The 10288-nt window shown below is 34.5% G+C and overlaps 1 pseudogene; it reads left to right on the top strand.

The window, feature by feature from the left end:
* The first annotated feature begins 5334 nt into the window (after nt 1-5334).
* On the top strand, nt 5335-5979 carry LOC118926155 (microtubule-associated proteins 1A/1B light chain 3B-like; annotated as a pseudogene).
* Nucleotides 5980-10288: the final 4309 nt, after the last annotated feature.

Raw genomic sequence — 10288 nt, 5'->3', positions numbered from 1 at the left:
GTAAATAAAGAGTTTATTTCAAGGTTTATATACCTGTAATAATACTTGTATTTCTAATTATACTTTTTTTATTCCAAACAAATTATATTCCCTAAAAACAAAGCCCTCAAGTGAAGAATACTTATAGCACTTTGAATAAGAATATTATCGTCCAAATTATGGATCCTCAAAAAATTATTAATATAAAACCTATTGACTTTTTAAGGAATCTAATTACATCCATAATATTGTGATCTGACTTTATCTATAAAGCTTAAGGAAAAACATTAATTTTCACTTTTACACATAACCATTTATAATCAACATCATGACAAAATTAAGATTTGAATCATATCCACAGTAATATCTAGTTAAGTCCAAGGACTCATGTAGAAAAGCAGAGTAGGTTAGCTGATATAAATAGTCACTATGAACCAAAAAACTCCTTTTAGTAGGTCATATGTTAGGTGTTGAGTAAGGAACACAATTAGAGTCATTATATAATTGCTTGGGATCATTGCTGGAGAGAACATATTCAGTATTCTCATTAGAAATAATGAATGTAATACTTAAACTTTCTGATAAACTATATTTAACTTTTGATAATCAAGAAAAAAGAGAGGCTTTTTAAAATTTAGAGTACAAAATAAGAAGACTGCTTAGAAGCTGCCTAAAATGACATTTATCTGACATTTTCACCTATGTAGAAAGGCATATTATGAAACAATTTTTTTTCAAGCAGTGAAGCTAAAATGGTAATCATATCAGCACAATTCTCCAAGATTGCTCTTTCCTTTGAAAAATGTCACCCAAGGGTTATTATATATTAGATGTGAACTAGGTTCTGACTTCCGGGAATGCATATACTCAAATGCTGTACCTTACAACTCTTGTGTCACTGAAAACACACTACAACCTAGGAATTTTTTTTTCTGGGCTCTTAGTTTTGGTACAAGTTTTAATAAAAGGATTCTATAAGGCAAATAGAGACTCTGGAGCATCTTACTACACTGATGGACAGTGATTGCAATCGGGGGGACTCGATAATGTGGGTGAATGTAATAGCCACATTGTTTTTCATGTGGAACTTTATAAGAGTGTATATGAATAATACCTTAATAAAAAACAAAATATAAATAAATAAATAAATAAAGGGATTCTATAAATAAATAGTAAATATTCAGGCATCATTGGTCCATTAGTTAAGGCATTACACCTGGGTGGACTTACTGCTGATAGCATAAATTATGACCAGAAAAACAAACAAAATATCAAGTCTAATGAAATTTTTCCAATTACTTTCATTAAACTAGTATAACACTGAAACCTAACTTATCTGTTTCTATAGAAGAGTATAGCTCATCTCACTAACCAACAATTTTTTTAAAGTAAGTTAAGCAATATATTAAAATAATAATGAAATAAACATGAGCAAAAGTATTTTGAATGAATATAGATTTCACATTAGGGTAAAAATTAATAAAACTTTGCAAATGAAATGATGGGAAATAAAGGGACATCTTTAGAGATATGTAGAGTATAAGGTCACAAACTTGGTATTGCTAAAGCCAAAATTATAAGCAGTTTGTTAATGCCTATTTCAATGCATTTTAAAATTTCTAACACCTTGTGAACATGTAGAGATGCACATAAGTGAACTGAGTGGATCTTCCTACAGTTTGTGGTTTCTAAGACCTCTAATTAAAATCTTGTTAGAGGCTGGTTAGCTACATGCTTTATAGTCCAAAGAAAGCATACCAAGAAAGGCAACTCCTACAAGACCTAGAAGTGAGCTCTAAGGCCTGAATAACCTTTCACTGCTGCAGGTTTATCTTTTACAATGTTTGAAAATGAGGATTGCTATACAGATGGAGTCCTAACCCATATTTGAAAACAACATAACCCAGGGGAAAAAGAAAAAAGAACAAGCTTTCAGATGAATGCTATAGGTCATTCATTTATAGCTATAAACAATAAAATTATAAACACATAACATGCCCATGTATCATTTAGTGTTGTATGTGTGTATTCTTTTGTTTTTCTGGTTTAAAAATTAGGAAATTAAAAATGGATAGTTGTCCATATCAGTAGGAACTTTTTATTAATTAATAGCCCATCAGACCTAGGAGATTTCAACCCAAAGATGACAGCATTTTCTTACTAAACTCTGCCCATCTGCTGCTTCTTTCCAGTGGGGGAAAAAAAAGATAATGATTGAGAATTGGAAAGGAACAGAGGTGAAACAGGTATTGTTTATTTCATAAGTGAAGAGTATTTACATGAGGATAAAATACAGTAGATGTTTTAATTGTACTTATTTGATAGAATGTGCAAATCAATTGAAATAGTTCTACTTATAGACCCCATAAGAAAGAGCACTATAAATAATTTTTAGGAAATCCAGTTTACATCTGCTTTAGCAGGAGTGATACAAATCATTTATGTCTAAAAGGCGGTATATGAGATAAATATATATATAATATATACACATATTACACATACATACTGTAAAATCTAGTTATTGAGTAGTAATAGGCCAAACTTTAAATATACATATCTCTACACACACACACATTGAGAATGCCATGTGACAGCAGAGATAGAAGCAGAAGTGATGCATCAGTAAGTCAAGCACAACCAGGATGGTGGACAATTACCAAAAGCTAGAAAAAGGTCATGCAGGACCCTTTCCTAGTGCCTTCAGAGAGCATCGTCCTGCTGTTCTGCTGGCTCTTTGATTTCAGACTTCCAGCCTTCAGACCTGTGAGACAATAAATTTCTGTTGCTTTAAGCCACCTACTTTGTGGTACTTCGCTACAGCGGTCTTAGGAAATGAATTCACTCTGTAATGATAAGATATACATAATGATAAATGTACATACACATCTGAGAAATAATCTGTGAAAATAACATTCCCACATTTGGTAATAAAAACATCTGCTTTATTATTGCTGTGTTTATTTAGTACTTTGTTTTCCTATCAAAGATTTATTTTAATCAGCTTGTAAAAGAAAAGCTTCAGTAATATGTTCATCTTATTCATTTCATAAGAATTAACATTTATTATCACAGCTTAACTTTTTATTTCATTAGTTCTTACCACACTTACTGTGAATAGTATTGATTAATTTTCTATATGAATTTCTTGAAAATTTAGGTTGTGATTGAAATGTAGATGTTGAAATAAAATCTAGTAAAAACAGTGAGCCTAAATAGGAATGTGAGATTAAAGGAATTTTGAGTTTGATTCCTGACCTCACATAAATGTGCCTTTCTGACTTAAAAGTTCCGTAACCATGTCAGTATATAGCATAAAACACTGCCTTTTGTGAGATGAAAAATTTAGTAGATAATTAATCATGCCAATTGTTTTAAGGTGGATATTCATTTTTAATGCACAATTTGAATGAAAACTACTGAATTATAGAAATAACACATGAATTCTTTGGTTTATGGGTATTTGGGGAAAGCTAAAGGATAGCAATGAACATAAAACTTTCAGAAGAGATCACTTCAAAGTCTTTTTCTTCTAATATTAAAGAATTTCTTCTTTTTCAAATTTTGGTTATATTCAGCTGGCAACAAAACAGGTCCTGGAAAATAAGATGAGAGCATGATATCAGAAAATTGTGAGAAAATGACCATGATATTAAACCCTGTGTGAATTAAGATGAGAACTGAGTAGAATAGTTTACAGTGTATATGGAATACAGCAAGGATCCATAGAAATAATTTTAACTGTAAAATCATGAATGTATCCTATTGCTTGGTATATTTTTATTGCTGTTGTTTTTTAAATAAGCATAATTTTGAAATGAACATGACTATTTTAAAGATTTTTCTCTGTAAAAAATCATAAACTTTGAAGAAGTTGGATGGACAATGTAAATAATATTTTTTTTACACTTTCTAGTCCATCATCCTCAGATACTTTGGTATTTCGTAAAAGCAAGGACATTCTCCTAACAGCTACAATAAAACCATCAAAATCAGAAAGCTAACTTTGACATGTTACTATGTCCAATTATCAGGCTCTGTTCTGGTCTTGCCAATTGTTCCAATAACATCTTTTGCAGCAAAAGGTTTCCATTCAGAATTAGATGGTACACTCAGTTATAATGTCTCTTTCATCACTTTTAGTCTGGTACAGTTCCTTCAATTTCATGAGATTGATATTTTTGCACATTACAGGCTAGGATTTCTTTTTTTTTTAAGAATATTTCTGAAGTTTGGTTTGTCTACAGTTGCCTTATGACTAGATTCAAGACTGCATCTTTGTCAGATATTACCACAGAAGAGGCACTGTATTCTTTCCATTGCATCCCATCAAATGGCATACTGTTTTCATTTGTTCCATTTTGGTAGTGATTAATAATTTAAGTTGGTGTCTCCCAGTCTTGTCTACTACAAGGTAACAGTTTTCCCCTTATAATTATAGGTATTTTTAAAGAAAGTACTTTGAAATTATATAAATAGCCCATTTGTCATCAAAATTTCAAATCATTTCTTTACTTCACTCTCTGTCATCTCAGGGCTTTCTAATTTATGTGTTGGATTGTAATCTGTATTGTCAAATATTTGATTCTCAATTTATCCATATTTGGTCAATGGGAGGTCATCTAAACCAGCTTTTGAATTCTATCATGATATTTTATCATTCTGTGAGCACTTTCTTGCCTAATGCACAGAAGATATTCTAGTCTCATTTTATATTTTCCCTTCCCCAGCCATGATGTCACCTATTTCTACAATGTACTCTTACTTCTTTTCATGGAAAATCGTGCACAAAACAAATATCTGAGTACTAGATGATTTCATTGCTGTTGGGTTAACAGTGTTCCCCAAGACCACAGCAAACAGAACGTGGAATACATGTACTGATAAATACATATATATATATATATATATATATATATACACACACACACACACACACACACACACATACATATACACATATACATGCACTGTTACATAGATATATAATACATATTATATAAATATAAAATAGATAGTATATATCATAAAAAATGTTTTATAAAATATTTACTATATATATTAGTTTCTTTATCTATTATCTATGTATTTATCCATCCATCCATCTTCTGTTGAAAAAACATGAGTTCACACTGATAACTCTAATTTGAATGCAGCACTACAGAGTTAATTCTAATTTTCTCCCTTTTCACATTTATAACTACCATTGTTTTTAGTGAAAAACAAATCTGCAATTTTAATATATTGATATCTTTGATTAATCCCCTTATATGTAACCAATATCCATTTGCACTGCCATCCCATTCCTATGTAGATGACTTCACACCTGCTAAAGCTCTGACACCCTGTTCTAGATGCTGAACTATATGGCACCAGCTTCATACTGCTTGGGTTCTAAAACACCACACCAGTATGTCCCTTCAAGGGAAGTCGCTGTCACCGCAGCTGGAGCCACCGCCGCCCAGAGCAGCCAGGACACTCTGCCTCTCCGTCACGATCAGCCTCATGTGCCATGCTGTTGGAGAAGACCTTCAAGCAGCGCCGCACCTTCCAACAGAGAGTAGATGTCCGACTTATCCAACAGCAGTATCCTACCAAAATTCCAGTTACAAAAAATGATACAACAGTGAGAAGCAGCTTCCGGTCCTGGAAAAAAAACAAGTTCCTTGTATCTGATCACGTTAACATGAGTAAACTCATCAAGATAATTAGAAGGTGCTTACAGCTAGCTCAACGTGAATCAAGTCTTCTTCCTGTTAGTGAACTGACATAGCATGGTGAGCGTGTCTACACAAATTTCTGAAGTGTATGAAAGTGAGAAGGATAAAAGATGGATTTCTTTATATGGTATATGCCTCTCAGGAGATATTTGGAATGAAATTCTGTGTCAGACTACAAAAATGCATCTGCTCTACAATTTTTAAAACTCTTACCTGGGGAGGAAAGGGATGTCACCAACTGAGACTGATCAGTTCATCTAATCCGAGATCACCAAAACAGTAGTGTTTCCTGCCTAGGAGTTTCAGGAAGTTGTTTTTGTACATCACACAGAAAAACTGAGCTCAAGATGAGGACATAAGCTTTAGAAAACTACATTATTTAACCTAGGCTGTTTTGTTTTCAGATTTAGTTTAAAAATAAAGTACTTTTCAATCTAAGTTGCCAATAAAAAAAATAAATCTAAACTATACCTATCCTTGAAAATCATTTCCCTACTAGTAATTTAGCCTCTATCAATACTTTTACATATATACAAAGATGTACATACAGGGAAGTTAGTCTGGCTAAAAATGGCTATATAAACACTCTAATGTAGAAAGCAGAAAGTCAGAATGTTTCCAAGGCAGTATTTGGGGAAGTCTCTCCCTGTGCATTAGGTGAAACCTCAGCCTGGAAGAGGGAGGGTTCTTGACTCTGGACAAGAAAAAATTCTTGAACAGGTCTAACAGATAAGGGAGGAATTCATTAAAATGAGAAGAGCAGGGAATGGTGGCTGATTTGAAGGCAGGAAAGAGCAAGAAAGAACAGAGGGAGAAAAGGGCAGCTCATTGAACTCCTGCTTGGCATAGGGCAAACTGCTTGCCAACTCCTGAAGCCAAGGTCAGCTGGAATCTAGTGTCCACTTGAATCTGCAAAGTGTGGGAACTAAGCCCCTACTACTATAGCATTTGGGGGATTCACAGAGTATGGGTCCAAGTGAGATTATGTTCTGAGAAATTACCAAGGGCAAATAAAGGATATTTTGGGCAGGCTACTAAAGAGCATGATTGTACAGTTGCAGTCTTGTCCCAGTCACCTAGGTAATGGGAACTTGCAAACCCAAATCAGAGTTCACAGTAGCCCCTCCCTACTAATCTGAAGTAGGACAGAGAAAGTGAAGACTTGTGCTTAAGTCTAGAAAATTGAATGAAATAGCAAAGATGCTTACCACTGGAAGAGTGCAGAGACAAAACATAGTAAGTTTAGCAGTGAGAAGGCTTTATTTAAAAAGTACACACTCGAAGAAAAGGGAGTGTGGGCTACCTCAGAGAGAAGGCACACTTAAGAGCTTAGGATTCTATTTTTTAAGGTTTCTAAGAATAGGGCAAAGGGCAGGGGTGGGGGTTGTTGGGTGTAAGCTTGACTGTGGTCGCATAATTTCTCTCTCTGATGAGAAACACGATGCCACTATCCAATTCTGTAAGATAAACAACACAGGAATTTACTGATTCTGTTCTTCTCCAAAATAGTGGTTTTCCTCAAGCACTTGGAATGTATCAGTTAAGACTGCTTGCCCTGCCTTAAAATAGGGTGGGTTATTGTCTGATTACCAATGGATATGTTAGGAATCTTAACCTCCTAACTCCCTGGTTTTTAAAATGGAATTTTAGTCTTAAGATGGAGTCCTTCATATTCTTACTATTTATATCTTGACATTTTTTATTATTAGCAGGAAAAGTTAATCATGATACTTGCCCCATGTCCCTGCCTTACCTTTAAAAGCATAAATTGAAAATAAATACCCATTAATTCAGATAAAGGTAGAGAAAAAGCTAGGAATTCAAAATGCAAGGTTAAATAGAATAGCTATATGAAAATGGCCACTGCCAACAAGCCAAAGCTGTAGCTGGCTGGCTGGATAGATAAAAACATAGATAATGAGGAAGTACACTGGAGTGTTAGATTAGTAATGGAGCACATCTGACTGAAAGCAAACTATGTAAAGAAAACAAAATTATATGTCTCATTTTGGCAGACATATAAAGCACCTACATAGCTTTAGTCAGGTAGACTCTCTTAAGTAGCTTGTCTTCAGTGATCTGTCTCTGCCTATTTTATGCTCCCTCAGTCTGGAGCACACCATACCATATACTTTCATCCTTTTCCCACCCTAAATCCCAGGAGCATCAGAGTTCTTTACCAGTTTAAGAGAACCTTTGCCATGGCACTTGTCCTGACTTGCCCCACCTGAAAATGCTGAGTGCACTGAAACTTTCCCTTTTTCTAATGTTAAACAGGTATGCAGTGTGAGTCCTTTTTAGAAGAGAATTGCCTACTAATTTGGCCAACTTGAGCTGATAATGACACAGCACTTACCTTTACAGGCCATATTTGCATATTAACAGATCCCTTCCTTTTCTTAATAGACAGGGTAAAGGCATCATTCCAGGAGGTTAAAAAACCTGCTTTCTGTTCCCTTCTGCTGGTAGTGATTCTATACTGGTTTACTGTATTGTTTTTGCAAGTTCTTAAAGTGTGTGAATGAATAAAATAAAACGTGTGATATGCATCCAGCAAAATACACTACACATAACATACCACACTTGTTTATTCTTTTACATACATTTATTTTTAAATACAACTTCAGTCTTAGCAGCAAGAGGACTTGAGGAGGTGTATCCTAGAAGCTTAGAATTATCTGGAGGCTTATTCTACCAAAACACTGCCTTTTCCAAGTTTTCGATGTGGAGTGGCCAGTTCAAAACATAAAATTTTAATTATTCTTATCTGCAAACCTTGCTTTCATTTTCCTTGCATATTCTTTTGGCATCAGCAACACCTGCTTTCCATCCAAGAGAACTTAATAGTATAGCCAACTATAGTTTTGACAGTTTGGAGAAATACAACTTTCCCAAATGTCTTCATAATCGAACAAATTTCCAATTTAAATATCTTATTCTTCCCTTTGGGGCAAAAAACAAATTTGCTCAAACAATTCAGGGAAACTTCATTTATTTAAAGGCCTTTCTTCTTTCTACTCAAGGATTCAATTGTGCTCTAGGGGCTTATGGAAGGTTAAGGCATTGGTTCGGTTGGTTGTTGAGGGAGGAAGTTCCTGGCTTCATTCACGTCATTGTGAGTCTAAGATGTACACATTGAAATGGCCTCACCTTCATCCGTCTTATGACTTTTGCTCCGTGCGGATAATTACAGCACATTATGAGTTCCGACAACAAAACACTACCACGTTTCATTCTTTTTTAGCTACTTCCTTGCCACTCTGATATCACAGGATACGTATAACTACACTGGAATTTTGAGACTGTGCCAAACCCACCTGCCTACATTGCCATCTTTTCCATTCAGTGGTTGCCAGGAACTCCACCGAGAGAATGAAGAATTTGTCTGTCTACCTCTCAGATATCCTAAATCTATCTGTATTTTCTACTTCCCACCAACTTCCTAGCAGAACACTAGTGGTGAAAAGACCACAGAGTTTATTCAGAGGGTCATCAAGTAGCATTTAATTAGCTGTGCTCTATTATTACTCTTTGCCTTTCTCCAGACTATGCAATTTCTAGCTAGTCCAGGGTCAGGGAGAGGGTGTCCTGTGTCTGAGAGAGTACATATAGTTCCCAATCAATTGTGTAATCCTGTGCTTTAAGCTTAAGAAATATAAAAGTCAAAGATTTAATTATGTTCCTCTAAATGTTTCTTTCTCTCAGGCAAAGAATAATTGCCACTGGTAGAGGGGATCACAGAGTCCATTGAAGAATGGAAAAAAAATGTTATCCAATAGGGAATTTAAAAAAAATATTGCTTCACACATGAAGAATTCCTAAAGCATCCAAAATCACACTTCCCTCCTTTCTGCCCTCTGTGATTTCCTGGGTTTATGCTCAATCTCAAAGCTACTTTTTAAAAAGCAACTGCAGGGTGTGATTTACAGCTTTCAACCTGAAAACGTCAGGGAAAAAGGCCAACCGTAGGTCTTGCTCTGGGAAGTTCAAAATAGCTTAAAAACCATGTTCCTCCTTTCCAGTACATTTCCTCCTCCACAGGGCTGTGGTAATGTTGAAGACATAAAATAAAACCAATATTTGCCCAGCCAGTTTCTTAAATATACTGTTTTTTAGATAATAATCCATAGTTACAATGTCATAATGTTTAGAAAAGAGGCAGACTAATGTTTATATTTAATGAACAACCCAGATTTTTCAGTTTGGAAAAATTATTCTACCCTAGAAGATGTTACACATCATATATGAAATTTAAAAACTGGCCTTACAAATTAAAAAAATAATAAAAAAATAAAAAAATAAAAATATGCAGAGAGATATCATTTCTTGCCAGATTTGGGCTGTGTGAAAAAAAAAATCACTCAAAGGGTAACTATAAAGGATCTTGGAAAATATTAGTGATACCACTCCTATGCCCACATACTAGAGAAAATAGCATAATAGTACAAACCACGGTCCCTAAACATTTACAATCTAGCCTTCACGCAGTCATCCATCGTTTCAGAAAATGTCTCAGTCTTTTTACTTAGAGTATGTAACAATGGAAAATGGAGTGACTTGGTAACAAAAACCTAAAAGTCTAACAATGGTGA

Source organism: Manis pentadactyla, chromosome 8 (assembly GCF_030020395.1).
Source record: "Manis pentadactyla isolate mManPen7 chromosome 8, mManPen7.hap1, whole genome shotgun sequence".
Classification (NCBI taxonomy): Eukaryota; Metazoa; Chordata; class Mammalia; order Pholidota; family Manidae; genus Manis; species Manis pentadactyla.
The sequence above is the reverse complement of the archived record's forward strand: the minus strand, read 5'-3'. Positions and strand labels throughout refer to the sequence as shown.